This window comes from Empidonax traillii, unplaced genomic scaffold, assembly GCF_003031625.1.
Source record: "Empidonax traillii isolate 1590-97213 ecotype Southwest subspecies unplaced genomic scaffold, ASM303162v1 scaffold72:size2462915, whole genome shotgun sequence".
NCBI lineage: Eukaryota > Metazoa > Chordata > Aves > Passeriformes > Tyrannidae > Empidonax > Empidonax traillii.
Genome location: NW_020955265.1, coordinates 2,378,157 through 2,396,728, shown reverse-complemented (window position 1 = coordinate 2,396,728; position 18,572 = coordinate 2,378,157). Strand labels below are relative to the sequence as shown.

Sequence of the window (18,572 nt, the reverse complement as noted above, 5' to 3'; positions counted from 1 at the left end):
ACATCTGGAGAACTACACTTTTTTGGAAACACAACATTGTTTTGAAGCACCTTCCTCCTCTGCTCTATGATTATGCCTCTTGAGTTTCCAGGACAAAAGTTACACTGATCTTTCCAGTGCAGATGCAGGCAGCACTGCATGTGTGCCATTCCTGCTAAATGATTGTAGGTCTGGTTGCACATGATCTTGCTGAAGGGGAAAAAGATACAGATTTTGTTGGGGTTTTTTTTCTTTTCTTCCCAGAGGGAAAGTTTTTGCATAGATGGAACCTGTTTTCACCCCTTTTTTCAAAGAGGACTGAATACAGCTTCCTAATTATTACAGGTCAGTATAGAAATGTCAAAATTGAGAGTATAATTATTAGTCCAGATTTTAGTTTCTGAAGACCTTTAGTGAAACCAAATAACTCTTTTTCTCTTTCTTAATTATATGGTATATTTAATGAAGGCTGTGCAGACCAATCTTATAATTTAAAAAAAAAATTAATATTTTAATGGCTTCTGGAATGAAAGTTGAAAGAAGCCTGCCTGATCCAGGAAGACCACTCTCCATTAGCAAACAAAGCACACAGTTAGCTAGCATTTAGCATCGCAAATCAGAGAGTATAAAGGGAAAAAAGCACATTTAAAACCTCAGGTTAGGAAAAAGTAGACAACTACCACGTTTTGTTGTATAATACTTTCCTACTCCCAAGTGCAACTATTCTATTTTTGTAATAGATGTTTTTTCCATATACTCCGGTTTCTACAATGAGAGTGGCTCCATTATAAACTCACAGGGATTAGGTTGCAGTACAGCTTGTCATAAAGCAATACAAGAGGTCAATGCAGAGAAGTTTCTAAATTGCAGGAGTAGCTGTTCATACATAGTAACAGGATGGTATTTCATATTTAGCATGTCACACTTCTTGGGAGCCCCCGGTGGTCTAGGGGAAATGACACTGCACTATCACTGCAGAGACCCGGGTTCGATTCCCGGTCGGGGCCCCTCCCCGGGCAGATGGAGCTCGTTAGCCCTGTAAGGCAATCCATCTACGTCCTGAGGACCTCGCTGCCACCGTCCAAGCATGCTTGGCCCCGGCAGATGAACCTCAGGATTAAAGGGTGGGCTCAGTTCCGCGCACACTGTGTCTCACCTAAAAAATCCAATGCACAGGCTGGAAGGTGTAAAGACCTTCCCCGGTTCTTCGTTTGCGAAGAGACTGGCCATCATGTCACACTTCTTATTTGGCTGTAATATGGGTTTTCTCACGCATCATTTTTGAGCAGAAGGAAAATTCAGTTTGGGTTCTATGTTGACATTAGACAAAACATCTGTCCTCACAGTAACATGAAAAGCATCTCTGAAACCTGGCGTTTCATTCATAAGCATGCCTATGGTTACACAGGTTAGTTCTACAATGCCAGTACTTGCTCTTTGGATCTAAGGCCAATCAGTATAGAGCAACTCAGGTCCAATTCAGCTCTGCTAGCCTCTGAAATGCCACAGCTACATCCAAACTGCCTGCTGGGAAAGCATCTGGGTTGGTGCTAACTTCTAACCAGTACCCAGGAGTTTCTGCAGCATTTACATTTTTGCCAGGGCCAGAACTATGCCAGGGTCATGGTATGGGCAAGGCAGTCCCAGTGTCCAGGTGCATCCCCACACTGCATTGCATCATGCAGTACACCAGAGTCCAAGGCACCTAGAGTGGTCTGCAGAGTTGGGCTGTGTCTGTAAATAGCAAAGCTGAGAAGTACATTGAGCCAAATCCTGCATTCATGGAACAGTTACTTCTCTGGATTTCTCCTGGCAGAGGTTTTGAATTGTAACTCCAAAGCAACCCAGCACAAATGAAAACAGAAGTATGAACTAAGAACAGTTTCAGAGAGTAATGCAGCAGTAGCTAGAGTATGTGCCAGAGGACAGGATTTGGCTCCTGACTCCAGCAAGGCTGTGGGAACAACAGAATTCCCATTTCCTCTTCTACTACAATGAAATCTTACTGCTGTAATTCTGATTTAACCTGCAGAATTAAGGAAATGGAAAGGCAAAACATGTAACTCTAAACATTTAGACTTTCCAACGCTTTCTACTTTTCAGGGCAGGCATTACAATACTTCAGAGAACCGTACTGCTTGCTTCTTCTGCTGTTTGGTGAGCAATAAGTGGCACAAGCTGTATAGTGAGTTGAGAGGCACTGTGCAGAGTATACACGAAAATCAGTAAACTGAGAAAGGAACATGCATTAACGAATAAGAGAAATAGTACTAATGGATTTTCCACAATACAGAATAAGGTATTTGGATGATGTTCAGTAGGAATATAGGGCAGCTTTTAATATTATCTGACAGCAATGACCTGTAATTTACCCTTTGAAAATCAATAAAAACATAACATTGTAGCCTTTGCCTTATTCAATAGTATGCCAGGGTAAAGCAAGCAGAGCTCCTCTGAGAACCCAGCCCTCCTTTTGATGTGGCAATGGTGTTACTAAAATAACCTTTAAATCATCTCAACAGCTTAAAAGACAGAGTATCTCATATCTAGGTGTATATGGGGTGGATAATAAGCGTATTTTCCACTAATGAGCAATAGTGTTTAACCGGCATACTTAGAGAAGTAGTAGACATCTAATACACTTTCTTGTCTTAAGTGGAACATCTGCATACAAGACACTCAGTGAAGTTACCCTCTTCAGTTCACCCAAGACATGTTTATGGATGTTTACTTTCTCTTTTGGCCTTTAGTCTCCCTTTCAAACCCAAAAAGGATATGGGATGGCAGCAGACACACTGCTTAAGCAAACTAGTATAAATGCAGAAGATTTAAAATGATCTTACTTTCCTCTCAGGCTCACTTGTGCTTGAAGAAATCATGCTAGGAGTCTCTTGAAAGAGCCACGGGAGCAGACTATCAGTTTGATTTTTAATGTCGAGGGCTCCACGAACAGCATTTTACCCAGGATCATTCCCTTGCTACATATGTACTTAGAAGGAGGATTCCAGATGGAGTTGGCAATTTGTTGGCTTGCCATCTGAACCAATCTTTCTGATATTATTTATAGAAGGTCTGCTTTTAAATGGGCTAGCTGATATTCTCATCCATCTCACTGCAGCCCTTGACTCCAGGGGCTGCCAGCAGACTGTCACAGCCATGACACTTGGCAGGCCAGGTCCTTGGCTGGCATAAATCAGCACTACTCTTGCTTACTGCTGCTAAGGGTTTCACTTGACATTTTCAGTACCGCTTGATTCATGCCCCAGTTAATCTGTTTCACTTTCATGGTTTTACTTGCATGTTTAACAAAAATCCTTAAACACTGTTAGCTTGTTTCTAATTGAATAATCCAACTGAAGTGTCCTTTCAGACAGCTTCCAAATGGTATATTATAATTGAAGTTCTAAATGATTTAATTGAAATTATTATTTTTAATTAATATGACCACTATAAAATTCCCAGTTCAGTTACCGTACATTGGAAATTTTTCAGAGATTTTCTGACTACCAGAAAAGTATAACTTTTATTATAAAGAAGTGAATTTGTGGGCAAAAGCAACATGTGTTCTAACTTATGTTATGTTGCAAATTGATAGACAATAATTAACCGTCAATTATTTTCCCTTTACAAAAGACTAAAACCAATTAACCATTAGAATATATTTTAAAAGAGTTATCAATTTCTCTTCAAGCTTCCCTTTTAACTTTATGCTTTAAATTTACAAAACAAACTAATTGTATTTGAAAGATCTGGACCCTTGAGAAATAGTATTCACTATTCTTTGGTCTGTATCACTGTTTGGCTTTTAGAACCAAGAAGTAGCACAATTTGGAATATTAAATGTAACTTTCAGCTGCAATCTGCCACTGTAGCTGGTGGCCCACAGTAATGCTCAGGGCTATTTGAATGCAATTCAGCAGAACTTGCTCATATTCCAAATCATCATAAAGCTTATTTTTCCCTAGACTGCCATACCGAGTGTTTTGGATTTATTATTGGGCCCTTATACTCCCCTTACAGGGCAAGGAAATGACCTATGGTGGATGGAATTTAAACTGATACCTATACAACCTAAAAAATACAGAGCTCAGTTCTGCATCTACTGAAGCTTTCTGTCTCTCCAAACTTTTGTCAATCAATTTAACTGATGTAGCACCAGTGTGCTCAGTAAGGAGATTAAGAGAATACTACTTTTCCTTTGGAATCTGCTCTTTTTATTCATGTGGTTTTTTTGAATGAAATACCTTCCAAAAATACAGAACAAAATGTCTGGCTAGTGTCATGGTTAGAAACTTCTCCACATAAGCAAGTTTCCAGTGCATTACTTCTCCGCATGGACTGCCTGACCTTGTAGCCAAGTGTACTAAAAAGTTACTTGGCCATAAATTTTAAAATAGAGAGCAAAAGTAAGAAAACAAATCATGGAAATAATTAATTGCATCAATGTGCAGTAAAATAAATATTTTAGGGAAGGTCCCTCTGCTTGACAGAAGATTATTTTTTCTTCCCTTTACAGTGCTATACATGTAACAGCAGCAATACTGCATAGTACTCATCATCACTTCTTACTGTGTTTTATTTCCACCCAGAAAAACTGCACAACCATAGTATAACTAATAGTGCATTCTTCACAACCCCCCCCAACCAACAGCCTCTTATTCTGACAAGTGTGCTGACTGGTTCCAGTAGTGGTGACCTTTGTATGGACTCAGTGAGATCACAGGCTCAGTTCCCATATCTGCAAAGAAGCCTTCAGCTGAAAACAAAACAATTTTAATGTTGTCTCTCATTTTTGATCAATGGAAAGTCTCACAACAGAGTTATCCACTGCAGAACTAACATGATTAAATAGTGATTATTTTACCTAAAAATCCACAGATGGCTCATACAATGCCCTTCACAGCAGAAATGAGGTATACACTTGCATAAGTTTTTTCATTTTCTTTCATGTCCCTTAATGCTTCCAGACTGGCATTAACTAATAGTCAATTCTTTGTCAACAAACTAATTTCTGCAGTTCTCAGAGAATTATGGTTTTGCAAATCAGAAGAGGATAGGGAAGCATATAAATATGAAGACAACCTTCTTGTGAAATATAAGCATGATAAATGCTAAGGGACCTTGGAAGTTAGCCAACCAACAAGAAGTTCAGCACTTTACTCTGTGGAGCAGCAGTCATATGAGGCAATACAACTGGGAAGGGTGGCAGAAGGGACATACATAGTCCATACACTTTTCAGAGATTTGCCCTTCCAACTATTTTTGCTGCAGTCTCTGAAAAGCACTGGACTACAACCAGGCAGGTCCTCCTTGTTCTCTCCATCTGAGTCCAGAGTAGGTATAGAGACAGTATTTTACAGTTCTGAGACTGCTGCTCCTAGCAGGAAGGTTGACCCATCTGACATCTACATGATTTAATGTCTGTTCCACAAGTATCAGTGGATCAATCTGCACAGAAGCAGAGTTTATCACTTTAGATACAGTAAAAACCCTTCCATTTAAAAAAGGGAGCAGTACAGTCTGTTGAGAAAGATGCCATAATCAACCTGTTCTGGTCAATGCCCCCTCTCCCCACTCCACTACTCCTTCCCATATACATCGAAAGCTTCAGATCCTTGCCACCCCACCATCCTCTGCCAGCAGCAGGAAACCAGCATCACCATATGTGCATGTGTTCACAAGGTATCAAGGCTGCTCAGCACTTTTTAGGATTTAGCCTCTGTATTTCTGAAGCAACAGATATTCTTCACTAGATCCAGTCATACAGTGGAAGAATTTATTGTGGATATGTGACCTTTACCATCAGCTGCACCTGGGTTTTTGAGAATTCCTTAATTTATTTCACACAAAATTACCCAGGTTATTCAGCTAATGATGGCGAGGCATTCAACCTCACTGGGGTGTTTTTGCCTTTATTAAAGGAGTGCCAATATAACCTGCTCTGCTATGGATCAGTGTACACAGAGTACACCACCAGTGCACGGTGTACATGACCAGGGATGGTGGCAGCAATGATTCCACGGGATCTGCAACTTCTTCTGTCAGCACTTTTCAGTCTAGAAGAGGGTGGGGTTTTATGGTGATAGAGCCATTACTGTTTCACTTATCTAACAACTTCCAGCATAGTAACTTCGTTTCTATCAACACTTATCTGTAAGAAGCGAGGTTAACTAGTATTGCCCATGATCACATAATTCTTGCTAGAACTCACTCTGAGAGATGGCAGCTTGTAGCACACCCCCCGGCCTCCCAAAGTACAGGCAATATTATCAAGAGTGTGGCCACTTTTCACCCTGGGAGCCTTATTCAAAGATCACACAACTCCCACTTTGGGGGTAAGAAGGACTGAGATAACAGTGAGGGTGAAAACAAAAAACAAGAGTTACGTATATTCCCCTCTGCCAATCCTTTAAACTGATATAAAAGATACTCTCTCACAATATGTTTGGGACCTAATACAGTTGCAGAGCTACTGACGGTAAAGCAACAGTAGCATGCAAATAGAGGATAGGGTACTCGGCTTCAATGTCGAAAATAAATGCAATTTCAACACTTTAGGAGGAATCTATGCAAATACTTCTACAAAATATGATGTGTCATTTGATAGCTGAAAAGACCTTATTTTTTCCACCTATGCAAAGTGATGGTTTGGCCATTATGTTTACTGTAAGACAGACATTAAGCTATTAACCCTTGAACAATTAAGCTAATGAACAGTCTAGATACAACAGACTGGTGCAAACTGTCCACAAAAACATCCTGGATGGAAGTTTGATGAAGATCTTAATCATCAGCACAGGCATTTTCTGCACCAGCTCCCAATGGCATCAGTGGAAGACAGGAAACAACCACTACACAGCAGGCTGCACTCAGGGACCCGGGCAGTTCTCATCTTGCTACCCAGTCACAATTCACTGGAGGTTGGTTCTCTCCTAACACATTGTTTTTGAAAAGTGATGATTAAGTTCATTAAAGTTCCAGTTCCATCAATATGGAGCCTATTTTAGCAACCTCATCTCCATTTCAAAGTTTCTCATCAGGGTCTTCTGAACGTTAATACTAATTCTTTCTCATCTCCTCTTGGTGGGATCAAGAAGTACTGGTAACTTGTCCCATCTTAAAACTAATCACCTATATTAGCTAGTCCCGCTCTTCTGCTTGCTACAGCTGAAATGAAATCTCCTCACTTCTCCTGGGTTATTGTTCAAGTCCTTTAATACAAAGGGGTTTGATTAAGGCCTTGCCTGAAGTTTCTCAGTGTAGTGTTATTATGGATCACTGTGGTCAACAGTATTTCAAGTACATCCTTCTGCTGCAGATGCGTCTTCATTTCATACAGAAGTGCATATTACATAAAAATTAGACTTTTTAGAATTTAGAATTTTTAGAATTTAGAAGAACAGTTACAAATTAACCTGGACTTTTTTTGATTATGAACCACAGATCTCTCTGTCTTTGCTTATCCTTTTCAGGAAAAGAAGTTGTTCTGCTATATCTCTAAATAAATTATATAATAAACACTTCTGCTTTTTCCCATCATCAGTAACATAATAGCATAGGCAATCACATTTGCCTTGATCCATCTCCAGAATTTCTAGTTGCACTATATTTTACACAAATCATCCTAACAGGAAGGTGGAAGGGTGCCTAACTTTTGCAATCTAATAGATTATAGTGGAAGACAGTCTGCTGCATACTCATGAAATACAGTCTACTTCTAAAAATAATATAATTCTGTGCTTCAAAGTTCCTTATACCCAAATAAAAACTGGTATAAAACCAAAATTCAATAAGTTAATTTAATTTCTTTCCACAGGCCACATATGCTGATAGGATTTAAATTTGGACTTACATATGTTTGTGTCAAATACAAAGAGAGGAAAAATATTAAATTTCACATTCCAATTAAAGTCAAATGCCACCTAAAATTACTACAGATCAGACACTGGAGAGAATTCAGCAATATGTGTTCATATCATGTAGGACTATTTTCTAAATGCAGTTATTCATTAAAAAAACCCCAACCAACAAACTCAAATAAGTTGAGACATTTTAATTTCAAGGATTGCCTAAGACATGTGGAAACATCCAATACAATTTTAAAAACTCCCCAATTTCACAGTAACCAGAAGTTTTATCCTCTTTATTTCAACATTACTACATCACCCATTCTTGAGGCCACAAAGAGTCATACACTGCTGAAAGCTTTCTTAAATATCATTCAGATTTAAAAGCCTGTTCTTCTGTCATCCCCCTCCCTGATACCTTGCAATGAAGGTGAACTTAACCCCTTATTTTCTCTCCTATATTCTCCTTAAATCTCTGCTTTCTCTTTATGTTCACTAGTGTGTACAGTTCTTCTAGCTTTCTAGCTGCATTGCTGAGGCATTATTTTTGACAGCCAATGTCAGTTCCAAGAATGATCATAAATGTAGAGATACTCATGATGCACAAACAGTAAAGACAGTCTTGGCTGTCTTCAGGCCTTGGTTAGGCTTATTGCCTTGGTCATCAAACCTAATGTTGGTTACAGGAGGAGGAGTATTTGTGTAACTTTTAACTTTGACACTAAATATTTAACATTTATTCAACATTTCATGCCAAATTCAACATTTGACACTAAATACTGAACATTTAGTTTTGGGTTGGACTGCTAAATTTTCTTCCTTTCTTTCCATAGAGAAAGGAAACAATCTTAGCAATCTGATCACAGGCACTCTGAAGTCCTATGATGGAAAAAGACAAATAACACCTAGTTGTTATTCAAAATGTCATTTCAAGGAATGCACCTTTCCTTAAAATTGTTTTTTTCATTCACATCATGCACCTCTTTGTGTTTATCTTATGTGAACGTATGAGTAGGAGTGAAGAAACATCACGACAGAGGGAGATTGGCAAGACAGGAAAGAATATAAGCACTGGAAAATGAGTGTATATCAGCTCAGCTGATGAGTGTGTTTTCACATTTTAGGAAAAAAGGAAAGCAATAGTGCCTTTACAGTATAAGAGTACAAATCACTTTGAACAAGTAAGAGTTAAAAACTTGTTAAACAGAAGTGAGAAGGACACACAACCTCCAGGACATGGAGCAATCAGTATTAGACAACCTGGCAAATGTACAAGGCCTGTTTAAAAACAGGGATTGACTTACTATTTGTGGTAGGCAAACCCGTCCTGTCTCTCATGACAGAAAGCCAGACAATAAAACTTTTGTACTACAGCTACGTAAATGCAAAATCAATCACGGTAAGTTATACCAAACTGCAAATTTGACCAAGTCATTGATTTACAAATGTAACTTCCAGGATTTTCAAAATCAGTTTAAGACCTAAATACAGCAGCTGCATTCCATTCACTGAACTTTTCTTTACCCTCAAAAACCAATTCCTATTTTGATACAGCTGGACAAATATTGGTTAGGCCCAAAAGATCTGGACTGCATGTCGCTGGCCTGGCTGTATGCTGGAGCTTGTCAGCTTGCCCAGTTCCCATGCACAGGGTACACAGCCTCAGGCCCTGTGTTCATTTACTTATTTCAACAACTATTTGCCCATGTTACATTCAATATGCACCATGAGTAATAGTATATAATCATGGGATCATAGAATAGTTTGAGTTGGAAGTGACCTTAAAGATCATCTAGTTCCATCCTCCCTGCTAGGGACAGGGACACCTTTCACTAGACCAGGTTGCTCAGAGCCCCATCCAAACTGGCTCTGAACATTTCCACGGATGGGGCATCCACAGCTTCTCTGGGCAACCAGTGTTCCAGTGTTTGTGTTCCAGTGCCTCACCACCCTCACAATAAAGAATTTTTTCCAATTTTGTATGCATTCCATATTTAACAACCTTTTAAAGTAATTTCTGGCCAGTACACCTATTGATTTGCAAATGGGCTAGCACATACACAGCTATAAAGAGGTGTAATAATGCTTATTTTATAAAGTGCTTTCTTTTATATCAGATTAAAAACTGTCATGCTACGAAGTTAAAACAAACAACCTTATACCAGAAAAGAAATCACAATGAGATCATTTCCAAAAGCAGTTAAAGATCATTTGAGACTATTTCCAAAATGAAAATTTATTTAGCATTGACATAAGCAAAACAATACAAGGTCTAACAACAAGGTTATCATGCAGGGAATTCCTTCATGATCTCAGAAATATAAAGAGTTAATTGTTAGACTAAACAGTAGTCTTTATTTGAAATATGCACTCTTTGAAAAGCCCTTCCTTGAACATAGCAAGCCAAATCTTGAAACCTCCACCAACTTCACTGAAACTTAACATGCTGAATCATAGAATCATAGAATAGATTGGGTTGGAAAAGACCTCCAAGATCATCAAGTCCAACCCTTGATCCAACTCCAATTACTATATCATGGCACTAAGGGCCACATCCAATCTCTGCTTAAAAACTTCCAGGGATGGTGAATCCACCACCTCTCTGGGTAGGCCGTTCCAATGCCTGATTACCCTCTCTGTAAAGAATTTCTTCCTTACATCTAACCTAAACCTCCCCTGGCAGAGCTTGAGCCCATGTCCCCTTGTCCTGTTGTTGGTTGCCTGGGAGAAGAGACCAACCCCCACCTGGCTATAACCTCCCTTCAGGTAGTTGAAGAGAGTGATGAGGTCACCTCTAAGCCTTCTCTTCTCCAGACTAAACAACCCCAGCTCCCTCAGTCTCTCCTCATAGGACTTGTGCTCAAGTCCCTTCACCAGCCTCGTTGCTCTTCTCTGGACCCGCTCCAGCACCTCAATATCCTTCCTGAACTGAGGGGCCCAGAGCTGAACACAATACTCAAGGTGTGGCCTCACCAACGCAGAGTACAGGGGAAGGATCACTTCCCTGCTCCTGCTGGCCACACTGTTCTTGATGCAGGCCAGGATGCCATTGGCCTTCTTGGCCACCTGGGCACACTGTAGGCTCAGGTTCAGCCTCCTGTTGATCAGCACCCCCAGGTCCCTTTCTGCCTGGCTGCTCTCCAGCCACTCTGTGCCCAGCCTGTAGTGCTGCAGGGGGTTGTTGTGGCCAAAGTGCAGGACCCGGCACTTGGCCTTGTTGAATCAGGTGTCTGCATCCCTGTAGAAACCTCTCTCAGCCTTAGAGTGGTTACATCATCTTTCACTGAGACAACTGAAACAACAGGTTGCGAAGGTCCTACATGTCTAAGTTTTAACAGCTTCTACTCACACTCTACTTGCGTTGCTGTCCCACAACCAGTGGTGAGAACAGATAATTCTTTCCTTTTCTTCTCTGAAGAATACCCTAGCTCCTTGCCACCCAGAGTACATTCTGGGAATTGATTTCCACCAAGTGTGGCAGAAAACCTATTTATTTAGATAGTACTCAGTAAACATAATTGTATTGCTTGGCATGGCTAGTAATGTTCTTTACAAAAAAAAGATATTTAAGCCGTAAAGCTTCTTGCCAGAAGATAGTACAGATATTAAAAGTTTATGTGGATTCAAAAGGAGACTGGAAAAAATAATTAAAGACTTTCAGTTATCATGGATGCCAGCCCACTTCACAAAGTCCACAAGCCTTAAACTGCTACAGCATTTGGATCTTTACTTTGAGGAAACACCTTCTTATGCCTGTTCTTTTCCACTGTTTTTTTTTAGGCATTCTGCGCTGGGGAGATGGATCTTAAATCTGGTCCAGAGTAACCGCTCCTGTGATCTTACCATAACTACAAAACTTGGCTAAATGTTTCCCAAGGTTATACCTCTGTTTGAAGAGAATAGAAAGGGATGTGAAATACATAACTGTGTGTGGATACAAGATGTAAGCAAGTGGTTGTTAAAACTTATTAACACAAATCAGTTTCCACTTATCAGTGCTTTGGTGCATTTCAAAAAATAAGAGATGCTTATGACTAAGGTTAAATAGGTTACTTTTTTTTAACAATGCAGATTGGTCAATGGGTTGAAGCTAAATTCAATTCAGACTTGATGTAAAATAGATCTAAACTCAAATTTTAAAAAGTATGCCATGAAAGCAGTGAGCTTTTACCTCACTCAACACTACGTATGTACTACGTAATGTACTATGTAACAGTACCAGATAATATCATCTGCAACACCTTTTGAAACGCTTTACATGAATTGAAAACATTTTCTTACTGAGTAAGCAAGGAACCCTCAGTAATTCAATAACTGGTATTTGTCAGCTGAGTTCAACTTGAGGCACCTCAGTTGAAATCTAGATTGCAGAACAACCATTATGAAGTTTGTATGTTTTCATCTTCACTGTAACTGAAGCGAGTCAAGTAGCATTATGAGCTGTTGTTTACTGCAAATGCTTGTCTTTATAACGTACTTTTTGTTTCTTGTGTACAACAACAGCATGATCATGATTTGCACCTCCATGTTTGCTAGCCAGGATAATTTACTGGCAATAAAAAGCCAAGGTTAATTTCCCAACACAATTAGGTTAAAGGCCACTGTCATTATATGATAAGAAGATGAGAAATGGATGTGAGACACATTCCCTTCTGCCTGTTCCATGTGGTCAGCTTCAAACCGTCTGTCTAGCTGGGGCACATCCATGGTAGATGCCCAGCAGTGCTTCCTCCCAGTGCCCAGAGGGAGAACCAGATGTCGCAGAAGAGAGGGAGGGAGGACAGACTGTGCTGAACTGAGGGAAAAAATAATCCACCATGCTCATCCTATACTTCCTCTATCTTTCCCTCTTTAAGATGGCTCAGCCTATGTTACTCCCCCATGAACACTAGTAAAACAGTGCCACATCTACTTTTTCTCCCCATTTCAGACACCACCTTCTTACCTCATCCATAGGCAGACCTCCTTGCTTCCAATTCCCATCATCCTATACTTTTCCTTTTATTTTCCCTTCCACATTCTCAGGGGTTTATGCCACACCTTTCAGTTGCGACATGTCAAAAGCAGACCTCTTTCAAAACCCTTTCTGATTTTCCACATACATAATGACAACTCCCAAATGATTTTTTGGACTACAAGCAGTTTGAGGTCGTGCTCTGATAAATGTTACATTCAGCGTATGTTCTAGTCACTCATGGGAGTGCATACAAAGAAAGCTAGTGCGTGACAGGTGATGGCAGAAGAAAAGTTAAAAAGCAGTGAAGTGAGGGGACTGACAGAAGCAGTATGCAGAAGAATAAACTGCTTTTTTGTATCATCTTTTGTCAACAGAATAATCTAAAAAATCCCAATCTCTATCTCTTGTCTGTCTTCACCTATTCGTATATTAGAAGTAAGATCCACTAACTACTTACTCTTCACATAAAGACATTCTGTACTGGTTAGATGAAAAAAAAGTTTTGAAATATTAAATACTCCTAGCCATTCCCTCAATGCAAAATTTATAACATTTACCCTCATACCATGACCTGGGAGGGAAAAACATTTTAAAATAACAGCCAACTCATCTTCTTGAGGCTGTCTTCTAGATTTCTTGCGCTATTGGTATACACATTCATTTTTTAATTGATGGTATAAACTCTCACTTCATTTATGCCTAGACAGCTTCCTGAGTAACAAGAATGAAATATAAACCAGATCAGAAAACTGCATTTCCTAGCCTACAGTTAATGACTTATGTGAATTTATTTAACACTGATTTCAGACACAATGTGACAGAAATTTGGCTGCATCTTCTAGAAGAAAGGTTGAAAATATTTCACTGAGCAAGAAGTCGAGAGTAAATATTTTATTGTGTAACCAAATTTAGGACAAACATCATTTTCAGCTCATAATTTAACAGAAACAACATTCCAGTCAAATTAGCTGGTTTGACTCACTACACCAAAGGATAAAGTGATCAGAACTGCTCTCTCTAATTCAACTTATATTTACTCAACTGAAAGTAAAACCAGACACTACCAGATGCATACACAGAGATAAAGTGTGACTGTTCCCTCACTTGGTCAGCTTAAAACCAGACAACCAACCAACATCCAAATGGAAAATGAACCAACGATTTCCTTCGTCATTCATCAACATTGCCATCAACAAAATCTCCATTCTTTCTATGTGTTGATAATGAGCTTTAACAGTAACATGCACATGCTATCAACATCAAAACCTTCTCATCTATCACTCTAAGCTGCACTTGCCAAAAAGGAAAATGAAAATACTCACTTGGGCTACATTTGCTTACAGAAATAGACTGACAGAATGTTCATGAACAAAATTAGACATAATTACTTATCTCTACTACAAAGAAATCTTCATCTGCTTAGTGGAAACATTGCTCAGCTTGTCTCCACCCCTTCTCTAAAAAGCAATCAGTTAATTTTCCAAAAGCAAAAACCCCGCAGGAACGCCGGGCTGCTCCCCGCAGCTCCCCTCCCCGCGGCGGCGGCAGCCAGCGCCGCGCACTTACTGATCTTCTCCTCCCCTCTGGAGAAGGGAAAGCAGCAGAGCTGGCCCATGGCACCGGCCGCTTCAGCTTCCCCCTCGTCCTCTCCGCGTGCACCTCAAGCAAAACCTGCAGACCAGGCTGCGGTCCCTGCAGAAACTGCTTATTCTGCCCGGGGAGCGAGCGGGAGATCGGGAGAGAGAGGCAGCTCCGCCCCGCCCCGCCCCCGGCACGGCACTGCCAGCCACCGCCCCAGCCCAGCCCCTGCCACAGCCCTTTCCCCAGCCCAGCCACCGCCCCAGCCCAGCCTCTGCCCCAGTCCCTTCCCCAGCCCGCGGAGCCGGGGATCACTCCCATCCTGCGCTTTCCTCCGTGACATCCAATTTTCTCAAAGACCGATCTTTCCCTCCCGTCCTGACGTTACAGGAGGGATGGGCGCTTGAGAAAACAGGCACCCGCCCGACCACCTTAAATACGGTACCGGCCGGCGTGGCTGTGTGCCCCTGCCACCACTGCTCCCCTCCGTTCACTGCGCTGTGCTGAGAAACGGGAGAAATTACAGTGAAGTATTAACTATTTATAGTTCATATATGGGCTCTCCTTCTTTCCCCCAGAAGCAAAATTGAGGTTATAAGACTAAGGAAGGAAAAAAGCTGCTCAAGCTGCTGGAGGAGTGGCACAGAAGCCCTAGCCTGAGATGCTGAGAAACAAACTGAGATTACTGCTCCGGGTTTGGTGGGGATTTGCCACTGATTTCAGCAGGAACAGAACTGGTCACCTTCACTCCTGGTTACTAGTCTTTCTTCTCAACACGGTGTTCATTACAAGTGTGGGTGATGAAGGTCACCTGGTGGATGTTATAAACTTGGGATTTTTTAAGGTAATAAAACACTAACGAGATGCAACAGGAGTAAAGAGCAAGTTAGTGATTAAAGATGGAAAATAATCAAAGGCAGCCCTACAAGTATTAGTCCCAACATTGCTCAACACAGTAATTAATTACTTGGAAGTAAATAAGTAATAAAACACCAAAGAGTTGAAGTTTGGCATACACAGTGAGACAGGACAGTAAATGTGCACAGCCTGTATGGCTTTGACAAACTGAGTCTATTCACCCAAAGCATGTAAATAGAACCAAATGGAAAGATATATATTTTAAGTATTCTTCCATTCACCAGAAACAAAAATGTCTGGGTTTCTACTTATTTTGTCTTGTGGTTCATTTAATTTTTAAAGGTATTAGACAAACACTACTGGGGTGCTCACACATTGTTAGCTATAAAAACATTCTTGCCAGGTAACTCTATTGTGAATATCTCACCTTTTCTTGTAATTAGCTGTCAGCACAAACTGTTCTGTTAGACAACAAGGAAGGTACATGATACATGTGTCTCAGAAGTAACTCACTGGTGTCCAATAAACTCATATTGAAGACTGACCCACTCATAATGACAAGAGTCCCTGGATGCCCTGTGGCCCTTAAAAATTGAGCTCATAGTGCAATTTTTCCTTCATTGTGGGAATTAATAAAATCTCCCTTTCTTCTATCTGGATGTGTATTTCTGTTAACATTTAGACATCTAATATTTTGAGATTTTTACATCTGTTTAATTTACCAGAAATTTGACAACAACTTCTATAGTTTATGTTGTAATGGACAGATAACACACACATACACACAACAGGCAAAACGTGATCCCATAGGCCTTCTATCATTAGGTTAATAATGAAGGAACGTAGGTGGACATAGAAACTGTGGGAATACAGACTAGCAATTCTGCATACTGTTCTGGTGTTGGCTGGGATAGAGTTAATTTTCTTCTCAGTTCCTGTTATAGTGCTGTGTTTTGGATTTAGGATGAGAACAATGTTGATAACACAACTGCTGGTTGACAACAATGTCGGTAACACTGATGTTTGGGTTGTTGCTGAGCAGTGCATATGCAAGGACTTCTCAGTTTCCCATGCTGTGCCAGCAAGCAGGTGCACAAGAAGCTGGGAGGAAGCGCAGCTGGGACAGCTGATGCAAACTAGCCAAAGGGATATTGCATACTGTAGAATGTCATGCCCCCCAACTGGGGGGAGTTGGCTGGAAGGCACAGATCGCTGCTCAGGGACAGGCTGGGCATTTGTCATTGGATGTCTCTTGGGTTTTATTATTCTCTCTTCCTCTCCTTTTTATCACCATCATCATCATCATCATCATCATCATCATCATCATCATCATCACAATAATAATAATTATAATAATAACTAATAACAAATAATAATATTGTTGATGTTGTTGTTATTTCATTTAATCAACTGCTCTTACCTCAACCCATGGCTTTTACTTTTTTTCTGATTCTTCTCCCCATCCCACTGCAGGTGTATGTGTGGGGTGAATAAGTGAGCAACTGTGTGGTTACTGTAACTGTGTATTTACAGCTGGGGTTAAAGCATGACACAATTTCTTGTCCAGGAAATTCAGAAAAATCATGGTGTTTCACCAAAAGATCATCCATGTGCACTGGAAAACCTGCCTTTCGTGACTGCAGTCAGTTCGTTTTTGCAAGTAATTTTTTGTACATTCAGGATGCAATAAAAAATCAGAAGAAACCAAATCCACAATTACTTTAAAGATTTAAAGACCTAATCTTGCACACCTCCTCTGGAAATACGTGCAGTCACTGGTACTCTGAGCACCATTACAGACAGCTTGTGACAGCAATAGTTCTTTAAATTTGATATTAATATGAAAGATAGTAAACCGTGTGCTTGTTTTCCTTATTACATGGATGAAAAAAATTATAAGGCTCAGATGGCTTTTTTATTATTCTTGTTTCTATTACAAAGACTAATATTTGCAGATGAAAAAAGAATCCAGTTACCACAAAAATTAAGGTATGAATTCTGCTACTATTAACCTGCCCTTTTAAAATGTTCTAGTTCATATGACATGCTTTCCAGAAAGCCATTAATTTAACCAGAGGCAGAAGTTCTCCACAAAAATGTCTAGTGCTCCATATTCAAACTACAATTTGATTCAAGAAATTATTTGTTTATTTTCCCAAATATAAGAATCTCTGGCTGGAGAATTCTATGAATATTTCATCTTTTTTACAGAGATAAGATAGCTTATCTGAGAAGAACAAGTGTATTGTATTTAACATATTTGTAAGGCATGGTTCGTTATGAAATTAAATTGTCTTTAAGATAAGTAATATTCCAAAACTAAAATGCATTAAAATAAGGTTGCCAGGTAGTAATTTTTATTCTTTTCCAATACTACTCTCTTATTAACAATTATTAGATCATATACTGTTTAAACAACGTATCTTCCAGTAGCAGAGACAAAAAATCAGGACAGGATAAAAGTTTTTAAAATAACTGTAAGAATTTTTAAGTTCTGTATTCAATGAAATTCATTTCAGCTGTGCAGTTGCCTCACTTGAGGAGATGCTGTCAGCCTAACCAAGAGCAAAAAGAAAAGAACATGACCCATATTCTACAACGTAAATGAATTAAACATGATACTACAGGGCAAAAGTGAAGACAGTCATCAAAGCACAGAGAAAGTATTTCAAAGAGTGAGCAGTATCTTCCATTGTGTTTGGGATCAAAATAAGAAGACAGGCAGCACTGTAGTCAAAAACCCCAAATATTCTCCACCAGGTAAAGTTATGGAAAAAAAATCAAGCAATACAATAAACATTAATGTATTTTTCAGTTTTATGTAAGCATAATCTCCTTCCATATCCCATCTATGTAGTACCTAAAGGAATACAAAACCCCTGGTGCGGTCATCTTTTCACAAGCATGTTTAACAAAGCAGCATAAGAAGCACAAAGTCCTCTTGTACATAAAACCAAGCATCCTTCTGTTAAAACACGCAATAACCATAGTTCTTACTGATCACTTTCTGAGCAGTCCTGGAAATCCATGGATGGCAGGCTGACAATACTCTATTAAGCAATTCTGGAACAGTCACAACCAGTGACAGACCTCTTTCAGACGTGTACAAGCCATTTTTAGCCAAAACTAACAAAACAACATCAGCACAAATGTGGGTACAGGGAAAAATCAGGAGGGCCCTCGTCACATCACTGCACATGCTCTAACTTCCAAGATGAGGGTTCAGACCATGAAGTCAATTGAAACCTCCAGAGCTGGATAGAGTCCATCTGAAATATTTTAAATATGATAGTCAGTAACAAAACTGGGCCTGATCACCTTCTCAGTACCTTGCTAGCTCAAGGCCTGTCATT

At 39.8% G+C, this 18,572-nt stretch overlaps 1 protein-coding gene and 1 non-coding gene across 5 annotated transcripts in view; one reads left to right on the top strand and one right to left on the bottom strand.

The window, feature by feature from the left end:
* Window positions 1-18,572, bottom strand: part of AKAP7 (A-kinase anchoring protein 7) — an 88,512-nt gene that overhangs the window by 13,902 nt on the left and 56,038 nt on the right. The window lies entirely within an intron of this gene.
* Window positions 915-986, top strand: TRNAD-AUC. The gene has a single exon. It is a non-coding gene; the product is annotated as a tRNA-Asp (tRNA).